The sequence below is a fragment of the Etheostoma spectabile genome, unplaced genomic scaffold (genome assembly GCF_008692095.1).
Source record: "Etheostoma spectabile isolate EspeVRDwgs_2016 unplaced genomic scaffold, UIUC_Espe_1.0 scaffold00010176, whole genome shotgun sequence".
NCBI lineage: Eukaryota > Metazoa > Chordata > Actinopteri > Perciformes > Percidae > Etheostoma > Etheostoma spectabile.
The window spans coordinates 1-10,900 of NW_022603806.1; the positions used below are offsets into that span (position 1 = coordinate 1).

The window sequence follows — 10,900 nt, forward strand, 5'->3', positions numbered from 1 at the left end:
CTCTGACTGCAGCAACACAAGTTCAAATTTCAGTGATCCCTATTTTTTATGGTGATTGTGAGACTGAATGCAAAGTGTGTATCCCCCATGTAACTCAAAGCCTATCACTTCCAGTTCTACTGTCAAAATTTGGAGCTTCATTTAATTACATAACACCCAGGTGACTCCTCAACATGCCCCCACCAATGTACTGTTTAAGTCTAAATGGCCAAGGACATAAACCTGTACGCTTACTTTAAACTAATGTGGAAAGTTGAAGGTTGATTTTTTTTCACATATACTGTGCTTAAAACACATTCCACAGAGATTTGCACTCAGATCGCTGGATCAGAGTCCAGTGTGCTAACCATTACACCATGGAACCTTTAAAAGTGTTGCAAGTGTTTGCTTGATAGTTTCTTCATAATATCCACATAAATTGATATGATATGATATGAAGGCACAGGTGACAATAATCACAACGAAGATGAAAAAGCAACAATTAGTGGCCAACTTAAGTCATTTAGTTAGCTAAGCATTCAGAGGATTGGGAAAGGCAAGTCAAGAAGAAGTTGTCCAAAAGTAGAATGGGAGCCAGAGCGTTCCTCTCCTGTGGAACCAGGTTCCAGTTTGGGTTCAGGAGGCAGACACCATCTCCACATGTAAGAGTAGGCTTAAGACTTTCCTCTTTGATAAATCCTATAGGTAGGGCTGGCTTGGGTGAGTCCTGAACATCCCTTAGTGTGCTGCTATAGGCCTAGACTGCCAGGGGACTTCCCATGATGCACTAGGTACCTCTCTCCTCCCTTCTCTCCATCTGTATGCCACCTCATATGCCTTGAGATGCAAGAAACTTCTTCACTTGCGTAAAGGCCTTTGTGCAAACAAAGGTGGAAACAGATGATCTTAGTGTAGGCTTTGGTGATCTTATTACCCTAAATTGTCTGCAGGTGCTTAGCATTATTAGCATCACACTCCAACCATCTGAGCTAACCGGCCTGCTTTTAAGTGTTTGAAAAAATAAAGATTCCGGAAACAAACCAGGCGAAATCAAGCAAAATTGGGGGCAGTTCTGGATGGGCTACTGGGGTGTATGGTTTGTAGGACTGCATATGTTTTCGGCCTTGCAAAAAAAGACATGGAAGCATAGCCATAGAGTCCAAACCAAGGTGCTACATGCTCCCATTCTGGAGGTAGACAGGAGATTCTAACCACGAAGGGACTTGAACCCTCAATTCTTCTGGTCTGAAGTCAGACACCTTGTCCATTAGGCCACATGGTTGCAAAAAAAAAGTAATATTCCAAATTGATTGCTATTGTTTATCTGAAATTCAGGAGCGAGGTAACATTTGTAAAAAAGGCAGACTAATTAGTTGGCCAGTTAGCTTTTGGTGAAGGAAATAGATTGAATGCTAGGCACATCAGCCTGTGACTCATATATTGCACTTACTGAGCAGCACACCTTACAACTGTATGTTTTGGGCCTTGCTATAAAAGACATGGAAAGCAGAGCTGTAGAGATTGAGACTTGTTTTGTTAATGGCCGAATGTGTGCATAAAAAAGGTGGATACAGATGCTCTTGGGCGTAGGGTTTGGCTTTTAGTACCCCTAAAGTGTCTGCCGGTGCTTAGCATTTTAGCACCACACTCAAACAATCTGAGCTAACCGGCCTGCTTTTTTACTGTTTAAAAAGAACAGATGTCCAGAAACAATTAAGGCCAAATTGAGCAAATTGTCAGAGTTCTGGATGAGCTGGATAGTTGTACACTTTGGCAATTCTGAACACTTTCAGACACTGTTGTATCATGTAAGTAAACATGCACAAGTCTTTAAAAGAAATGTGGCTGTTTTCATGCAGGTTTGCATCATAACAATGCGGGTGCTTCTAAATGAACAATGGCCAACCTACATCCATCTGTAGCAACCAAATCTCTGTGCTGATCTCCATGCTTGAATGGCAAGTCATCTGGTGGATTTTTCCCGTCAAGAGGAAGCGGATCAAGAGGGAGATGTTTTATTGTACTCACCAGCAATAAAGTTTATTGTCCACAAATGCATTAGGTTATCAACGTTTCAGCGAAAAAGAATACCACAGCTCAAGTCCCTGGTAAGGCAACAGCTTGATTGTATGATATGTAAAAAGTGCTTGCTAACGTCATCTGTCATGCAGGTTTGCAGGATGTTCACAGTCTGCTAGTGGCAATGATGAGTTGGACTTTGAGTTTGAACCGTTTGGGTCAATTTAGCCAATTTTCAACCAGTTGTGCAATAAAATTTGGTGTTCTCAGGCATTGTGCAAATTATGGTCTACCCTCCTCTTTCCAGAAGACCGTGATCATGGCAACAGCTTAATGGTCTTCATTTACTAAACTTCAACCTGTAGTTCAGGAGATTATTTTTTCCACAGCCAGTAGTTTTAGAAGCCTGGGTAGCTCAGTCGGTAGAGTATCAGACTTTAATCTGAGGGTCAGGGTTCAAGTCCCTGTTCAGGTGTAGAGTTGCACATTCTGCTAGATGAGTTGTCCATTTGACATGCCTGTATGGACATGGACCAATTCAGACACTATCATATCATGTGTTCCATGCACAAGTCTTTAAAAAGAATTGTGACTGTTTTTCAAGCAGGTTTGTATCATAACAATGTTGTTGGTAAGTCTAAATGAACAATGGGCCACCTACATCATCTTGCTAGCACCCACATCTCTGGACTCATCTCCCTGCTTGGATAGTATGTCCAAGGACATACCACATATGTTCTATCACCCTTTTCATTGGTTTGCTACCACTCTTAAATAATTCCTTTCATTGTATCAATCTCAGAAATAACCATAGAATGACAAATTCCATTCATGTGCTTGTGCCAGTATTCAACCACCTGTCACTATATTTTCAGCAGCAGTAGTGTTTTTTTGTTTTTTTAAAACACCTGCCCCATGTGAGGGTTGAACTCATGACTTTCAGATTATGAGACTGACGCGCTGCCTACCGCGCCAACGAGGCTATGAAAGGCATTGCAATGGTTCGCAAAATTTCAGAAAAACTTACAATTTGGTCATCAATCTTAATAAAAACTATGTATGTGGAAACCTATGTACTCACACAAAGGCTAAAATTGACCCTAGATGCTTTGTCATGACCCCATGAAAAGGGGAGACAAAAGACTGTGTGCAAAGGTTGTATACATGTATGCATGGTGTATGCATGGATGAGTGTGAGGTATGGTGTCAGTGATTTATGCTGGTCAGAGTAAAACTAACAAAGATGAGCGGGAGAGGTGCTGGACTGAGAGCACCTTTAGGGCAATCACAGATGCACAACCAATAATAAAACACTACTGAGTGAATGTGTTCAGAAAATGAAGACCATTGTTCAGAAAGCTTAATGAAGCTTCATTTGACCATAACTATTAACCACCTGAACCTGGTAAAAGGTATGAGGTACTCCTGCATAGCTAGCCAGTGATTTACCTCCTGTAGATGGTGGTCGGCATGCCAACGAGGCTTGGAAATTTGCAGATGGTGATTCAGAGGAGATGTAACAGTTTAAAGTGTAAAGTAACTTAATTTTCTAAATTGTCCGCCTACAGTGCCAACGAGAGCTCTTCTCTAATATTACCGGGTACGCAATAGCTATTCAACTTTAGAAGGTATTGTTGATCTCAGAAACAACGATAGACAGCACCATCTTATCACAACGCCCATGTTTGTGTTCCTTCAAAGTTTGCAAAAACATTCACATGAACTCGCAAATCAATTGATGAGATTTTGGAGGTCAAAGGTTCAATGTCAAGGTGACTGTGTCCTCATGTCTGTCCATCCGATTCTTGTGAATGCAATATCTCTGAACGCCTAGAGGGAAGCACTTTAAATTTGGCATACATAACCACTAGGAGTCTAGGATGAACTGATTTCGATTTTGGAGGTCAAGGTTACTGTTTCATTACGTCTTCAGAACTGTATATGTATTTCTCCTGAACTGGTGAGCTTTGGAGATGTAAAGCCCCAGTGGCCTAATGGATAGGGCACTGGCCTCCTAAGCCAGGGATTGTGGGTTCAAGTCCCAACTTGGGTGAATTTCAGCAGATTGGCACAATGGAAGTGTCCTATGCTGGAGTATGCTAACTCTAATTTCAATGGTGAGATGAATCATGATATAACTGCTGGAAAAGTTCTTGACAGCCCATGAGAAGTGGCAAGTCATGTTCTGGCAGATTCAAAAATTGACATCTTGACACTACCCTGTCAGGATCCTATAGTAATGCTGACTTCCCAGTGATGTGGTTGGGCTGTTTACAGGTTTTGATCATATCCATCGGTTGCATGGATGGGACATCAATACCCCGGTTCTATCACCTGGGGCCTGTTGCACGAAACCAGGATAAGGGATTAAGCCGGGATATTCAAGTTATCTTGGATGAATTTAGCTTGGACTCGGTTGCACGAAACCAGATTGAATTAAGCCCAGCCAAGTAACCATGGAGATTTATTCTTTGGGGCTAGCCTGGTCCAGAGCAGGCTAACAGCCGGGCTAAGATTAATCCTGGAGTCTCATGTGTCAAATCAGCTGCCGTCTGATCCGAAATAAACGTGTTTAACAGTTATTGCGTTGTCACGTTGCATGTGTTCTGCTTTATTTTTATTAACATGCATTAGCCTACTTGTCACTTTTGTTTTCGCGAGTTTGATTTAAACCCTACTACAGCTGTTTAGATGTTAGACATGGTTGCACTGGCACCCTGATCCGGAGTGGGACTTTTCCCGGTGGGACGGTAGTGTCGAGGCTGCCTGGCGTGCAGCCGCTGCCCGGTGCCCGGTGGCCGGTGGCTATTGCCTGCCAGCAGACTTGCGAGTTGTGTCAGTGTCCACTCTCTCTGTAAAAGTAGAGATGAGCAGCGCAGCGTCCGTGGTCTCAGCTTCAGGTTTCTACAGGACGCGCTCCGGAGATTAAGTGTGATGATATTAATGTAGAGATATTCCAGATGATAATAATGGCAGACTGGTCAGAGACCACTACATTCATGATTTCATTTTCTTGTTGCTTGTCCTTCTCTAATGAAGGGTAGTTTGTGTTACTCCTTAATAAGTGGGCCTAATGTTTTTTGTTATAGCTTACATTGGTTTCATAACCTTCTCAATAAGTCTCCCATCCCTGGACCAATAACGTGGCCTATGTACAGCACGTATGTAGTGTGGTTTACATTCATCACACCGGTAACACCACAATGCTTCTTAATCTTTTTATTTTGGTGCGGTCACTTGTCAGAAGAATAAAAAAACATGAATATTGTTTTACATATTTGTTCACAGCGTGTATTGAAGTAATTTACTTTTTTTTCTAGTTGTTGTCCCTTTCTGATTGTTCTGTATGAACATTAATTGTACAAAGAATTAGATATAGCTTATAGAGATTTGTGCGTGGTTGTTAAACATGTTCTCACGTTGTAAAAAAGGGTTTGAAATTAAGCCTAAAGTCCATAGGGTCCATTTCCCGAGGAACATTAGTTCCCTCTGCTCACTTTTGAGGCAAAGTAGATATTTTTAAACCCCCACACATTCAGTCGGGTCCGCTATGTCGGGCATTTTCTCTCCGTTTGATAAGAGCCGTATTTCCCTTTTTCCATATTCTTCCCCTCCTCGTTACTTTCCATTCGAAGCTGCTGTCCATTGGGTGAAACATTTGGCGCATGCGTCTTCTCATCTCTGCATCAGTAAATCTGTGATCGATAACGTGGTCTATTTGAGAAAGCCGTGAACGTGCACTTATCCCAGCTATCTACACCTGGCTTGACATAGCTCCACCTGTTCATCCTGGCTCGGCAAACGTGCAACCGATTAAGCCGGGATGAGCAGATCACACTAAGTCAAGCTGCGCTTTTTCACTTATCCTGGATATCTTTATTCTACTTTCGTGCAACAGGCCCCTGGTCGCTGTCTTGTCTTTGTCGTTCGACGACTATTTGGGCTCACACCTTAACACACCCGAAGCATCTCAGCCTAAAATCACGCTGCACCTCAAAGGACTCTCAAGCACTCCCAGCTGTGCTTTTGCAGAAGAGCGCCTTGTTTTCTTTTAGCTTGGGAAAAGGCTTTAGCTTATGATATCATGTCATCACTGAGTTGTGGTTGTGATGGAAAATGAACCAGAGTAAAAAAAAAGTACACAAGTAAATGTTGCACTGCATGCTTGCAGCTGTCATTCTGTTCATGGAAATATCAATCTACACATTTGTGAATATTTTTTCTGTGACTTCACATAGAATACCGGTGTGTGAATATTTCCTACTAGTGCAAATTTAAAAAAAAAAAAAAAAAAAAAATATCAGATTTTTTTCCAAGCTCGTGTGTTTTTTCATTGTGTGACATCAAATTAAAATCTTATTTTTACAAGTGCAAATTTAAACATTTAGTTCAGATTTTTTTGTTCTGCAAGCTCTCACCTTTTGCCCCATATTTCCCTTCATATGAGTCAGAGCCAGCAGCACTAAGGAAGAGCAGCCTCTCCTACGGCGAGTGGTGGCGACCCACGGGGAAACTTTGGTTTCCCAGTCAGTTCCAGTAGTACAGGTGAGAAAGTGGTGGATAAAACGAGGACTGTGGGTCGGCGTTGTTGGAACGTGAGTGGAAATACATCCAACATGCTAACGCATATCCAATGCCATCATCCAGACATGCCAATCACTGGAACGAGACAAAAAAAAAAACTGTCCAACGTCTCCTCCCTACAGTGGTTAACCAGCCTTTAGATCCAAATACAAATAGGGCCAAAAAAAAAAAAAAATCACAAATTTCCACATCACCTTCAATGCCCCGTATCCACTCGAAGAGTAACCTGGTTTCAAGTATTTGCTGTATGTACTCAAACCTCGTTCCAACATGCCATCCCGTCCACCGGGATTTCAGTGTACCGTTCCACCCCTTTAATACATGTCAATCAAGCTGAGCCTGTAAAGGCCACACAGTCTGATTAGTCAAGTGGAAACACCTGTGGGAGTGGAACATGGATGTGTAGAGATGGGTTTTCAAACAATGCACCTTTTCACATGTTAAAGTAGGAAAAGCAAAGGTAGAAATAAAATTGAATTATGGCTTAACTCAGGTCACATTTTTACACTGGACATAAGGCATTACAAAGTCAAGAAAGTAGGTGTTAAACCGTTAAAGTAACCTTGTCCACCGTGGACTAAACATATTTCAAGACTGATTATAACTTCAGTTAAATAGAAAGCTTAGCATGTTTTATTACCTTCACTGATGTTAGTTTTCCACATATCTGCTACTAGCACTCTGATCACATTCCTTTCCTCAATGCTCCATAAAGAAGCAAAGAACAATCATCAATGACAAAGAGCATATGAAGTGAATCATTACTCTCTGTCAGCTTCACGCTCAGAAAGGAATATCACGACTCATCATCGTGGTCAGCGAGTCCAAACACTTTAGAAACGCATTCCTCAAGTCAGAAACTCTAGTAATGATCCATGAAAGTATAGTCTTGGTTAGACTGATGGGGGGGGGGGGGGAAACTGCATCTCATTCACTGCAGAGTGATTGTCACTCAGGGTTCAGAGGGACAGAAGCTAATCGTTACGTGCTCCAGATGACTCTGAGGTGAGAAAATCTATTTAGATCTTTAAGAAGACCGATATGTAGATTGAATTAGATTTTCAGTCACTGTTGTCTCAATACTTCAGTGTCAGCCTACTTATTCTCTACAATAAATGCTCCAGTCCTTTCTTTGCATTAATACTGGTTCTTAACATGCTTCCACTGGTTCAGATTATGAAAAACAGCAAAATAAGTTACCATAAAAAGGTGGACGACACACAAATTTAAATAACCTTATCGCCAGGGGACCATAGTCCAATACAACAACTGACAGCCTTTTATCACCTTAAGAATATATCCAGGGTCAAAGCACTTATGTGTCAACAGGATTTGGAAAAACTTGTCCATGCTTTCATATTCAGTAGACTTGACTACTGTAACGGGGTCTTTACAGGTCTCCCTAAAAAATCAATCAGACAGCTACAGCTGATTCAGAACGCTGCTGCTCAGGTCCTCACTAAGACCAAGAGACTGGATCACATCACTCCAGTTCTGAAGTCTTTACACTGGCTTCCTGTGTCTCAAAGAATTGATTTCAAAGTACTTTTGCTAGTTTATAAATCACTTAACGGTTTAGGTCCAAAATACATTTCTGATCTGCTACTACACTGTGACCCCCCTCCCCCCAGACCTCTCAGGTCATCTGGGACAGGTCTGCCTTCTGTCCCCAGAGTCAGAACTAAACAGGGTGAAGCATTTTGTGTTGGGGTGATGGGAGCAGGTGGGGCTTGAAAATTCCCCCTTCCCCCGATTTTACTTTCACTTTTTACTGACAAAATCAAGTCTGTGTTTTGGTAAAAAACATTTTGTATCAAATGTTTCCTGTTGTCAAATGATATCGGAAAGCTGAATCGGGCAGTGGAGCCATGAAAAGTCCCCATGACAATCTACCTGACCATAGTCTTTCAAGTCAGTGACAAATCCAAGCTGTATTTCCTTTTTACCAAAATTCAAGTTCCAATGTTGGTAAAATGTTTTGCTTCAAAAGTAGTCTTTCGTCCACTATTGTCAGAAAGCTCAATCTGGTAGTGGAGCCATAAAAACAACACATGCCAAAAAAACTACTTAACAATTGCCTTTCAAGTCACTGATCACATTTACTCGATAGAAAATTTCTATTATGTTGTTTTTAAGTGGCTCGTTGGTCTAGGGGTATGATTCTAGCTTCGGGTGCGAGAGGTCCCGGGTTCAACTCCCGGACGAGCTCTGAAGGCAGGAGCTGTTGCAATCGTAATCTTAAATTTAAAATCCAGTTTATCATTAAATTAGCCCAGATTAGGAGCAGTCAAAGTTGTATTAGAGCATGCTGGCAATTTTTCATGTCCTGCTTCAACTTCATGCAACAGAAAAAACTGGGAAAAAATAAGAGGAACAATGAGCAGAACATGGCTCTCCTTTTTCATTTGTTGCGTCTCTGACTGTCAAGAGTTTTTTTTTTTAATTTTCGAATTTATTAAATCTATTTGATCCGTAGAACACAGTCCCCCCCGCTTCTGATCAACCCATATCAATTGCATGCTTAAAATAACATACCGGTTAAAGCCCCGCCCATTTCAAGACAACCCGACCCACTTCCGGGTTAAATCCTGTCCACTCCCGGGTTAGGCCCCGCGCAGTCAGAGTACAGATACAGATACAGATACAGATAATGCTGTACTCGCTCATCCCTAACAGGTACTTTAAGATCAGAGGGTAATGTCTTCACTCTTCTGAGGTATGATCCCATCCAGAACCGTGCCATAGCTGCAGTCTTAGGATTTCTGGATGGGGCCGTGGCTGCTGTTATGTGTATAGCTGTAAATCTGCTCCCTAAAAACAATAACAGGTCCGGCTCTCCTTTCCCTCCTTTCTCCTTTGGCTTCTTCATCACTCTTCTTTGCACTCGTTCCCACTTGGACCTCCACAGGAATAAAAGATGGCTCGTTCCATGTCTAAAATCTCTTTTCTGGGTGGGATTAAAACAGAGCTGATGAGTAAAAGCAAAGGTAAGCAAAAACAAGTACAAAAGGCTCGGCCAAACAGCAAAGCCCACCAAAAATAGTTTCAACTCATCGACGTTCCCCTCCAAGGAAGTCTTTAGTTAAAGGCGAAAGACTTGTGTGTTATGAAGAGAAACCAGAGTGAAAACAGCCGTCTGCTCGAGAGCAGCTGAAAACCCTAGTCGACCCAGTCCAAACCATCGTGGTAAGCCTCACTGGGTGTCCAAACTAAAATGATAAGAGGAAACTTGGTAGACTACTTACTTATGTTTATATTTGTACTCACAATGACATTTTTAAAACGCCAGCCAATCACAAGTCTTACATGTGAATAATCAATGTAGCTCACATAAAAGATAGTTGCAAAGTCTACCAAATGTTTAACTTTACAACCCGTAAGCTGTTGTAACCTTGGTTGCCACCTTCCGTCAAAATGTGAATCACAGATTCTCCAAGGCCTGGTGAGAAGTTGCAGAGCAGAGTGGCGCAGCGGAAGCGTGCTGGGCCCATAACCCAGAGGTCGATGGATCGAAACAATCCTCTGCTAATTCCTATGCTTTGTATCATCAGTAAGGCTATTTCCAGTCTGTTGATGTTTAACAAAGCATCTGTTGCTGCAAGTGTCTGAAGTGAAATCTCTACAATGCTCACACCTGCCGTAACACCCATAAAAACTGGAGTATAATACAATAAACAAAAACATAACAGTACAAGCATGTAATACAGTAAAATAGAAACTGTAAAACATGTACTGTTAAAGTGCTTGTTGTGCTGTCTGATAGTCTGAGGTATAAAAGAGAGAGCATACTACTTGGTTTGTGTCACAGGAGGTCTTAGTCTACCACTACGTTCTATAACCCTACCAATCAGATTACCACAGGAGGTAATATCTGTTGCAGCTCTTTTAAAGACTCTACCATAATACCTGCTGGAGATGCCAGGTCCTCATACATGTAAAGCATGAGCTCTACCACTGAGCTACATCCCCTGAAGATTTTCAGATTTTTTGACTTTTTTCTGAGATAGACATACACTTATCTTTATTAATCCTTTTGGGATGACTCCCGCAAGTGTTGGAGAAATCCTTCTATAAACTGACAACTGACTCCATGATGAATTAACACAGCGTTTATTCTTGTGGTCAACAGATGAAATGCGTTTCCGGGCAGTTAAACGTGCACGGACCTGATGGAAACTTGTCTAGTACAGAGGTTCCCAAAAAGGCACTTAAACAATAGCGTGCTCAGGGTTATATTGGTTCCCCTTGTGGGGCCTGATTGGTCAGCTATACTGTTGCTGGGGTACAATCCCTGCTCTGCCTCTTCCTTCTTGCCTGT

At 41.9% G+C, this 10,900-nt stretch overlaps 4 non-coding genes across 4 annotated transcripts; 2 read left to right on the plus strand and 2 right to left on the minus strand.

Annotated features, from left to right (window-relative positions):
- Nucleotides 1–3,978: 3,978 nt before the first annotated feature.
- Nucleotides 3,979–4,051, plus strand: trnar-ccu (transfer RNA arginine (anticodon CCU)). The gene has a single exon. It is a non-coding gene; the product is annotated as a tRNA-Arg (tRNA).
- Nucleotides 4,052–7,257: 3,206 nt separating this feature from the next.
- On the minus strand, nt 7,258–7,473 carry LOC116679294 (small nucleolar RNA U3). Its single transcript, XR_004329480.1, has one exon. It is a non-coding gene; the product is annotated as a small nucleolar RNA U3 (small nucleolar RNA).
- Nucleotides 7,474–8,719: 1,246 nt separating this feature from the next.
- trnap-cgg (transfer RNA proline (anticodon CGG)) lies at nt 8,720–8,791 on the plus strand. Its single transcript has one exon. It is a non-coding gene; the product is annotated as a tRNA-Pro (tRNA).
- Nucleotides 8,792–9,592: 801 nt separating this feature from the next.
- On the minus strand, nt 9,593–9,708 carry LOC116679295 (U5 spliceosomal RNA). The gene has a single exon (XR_004329481.1). It is a non-coding gene; the product is annotated as a U5 spliceosomal RNA (small nuclear RNA).
- Between the last annotated feature and the right edge of the window lie 1,192 nt (nt 9,709–10,900).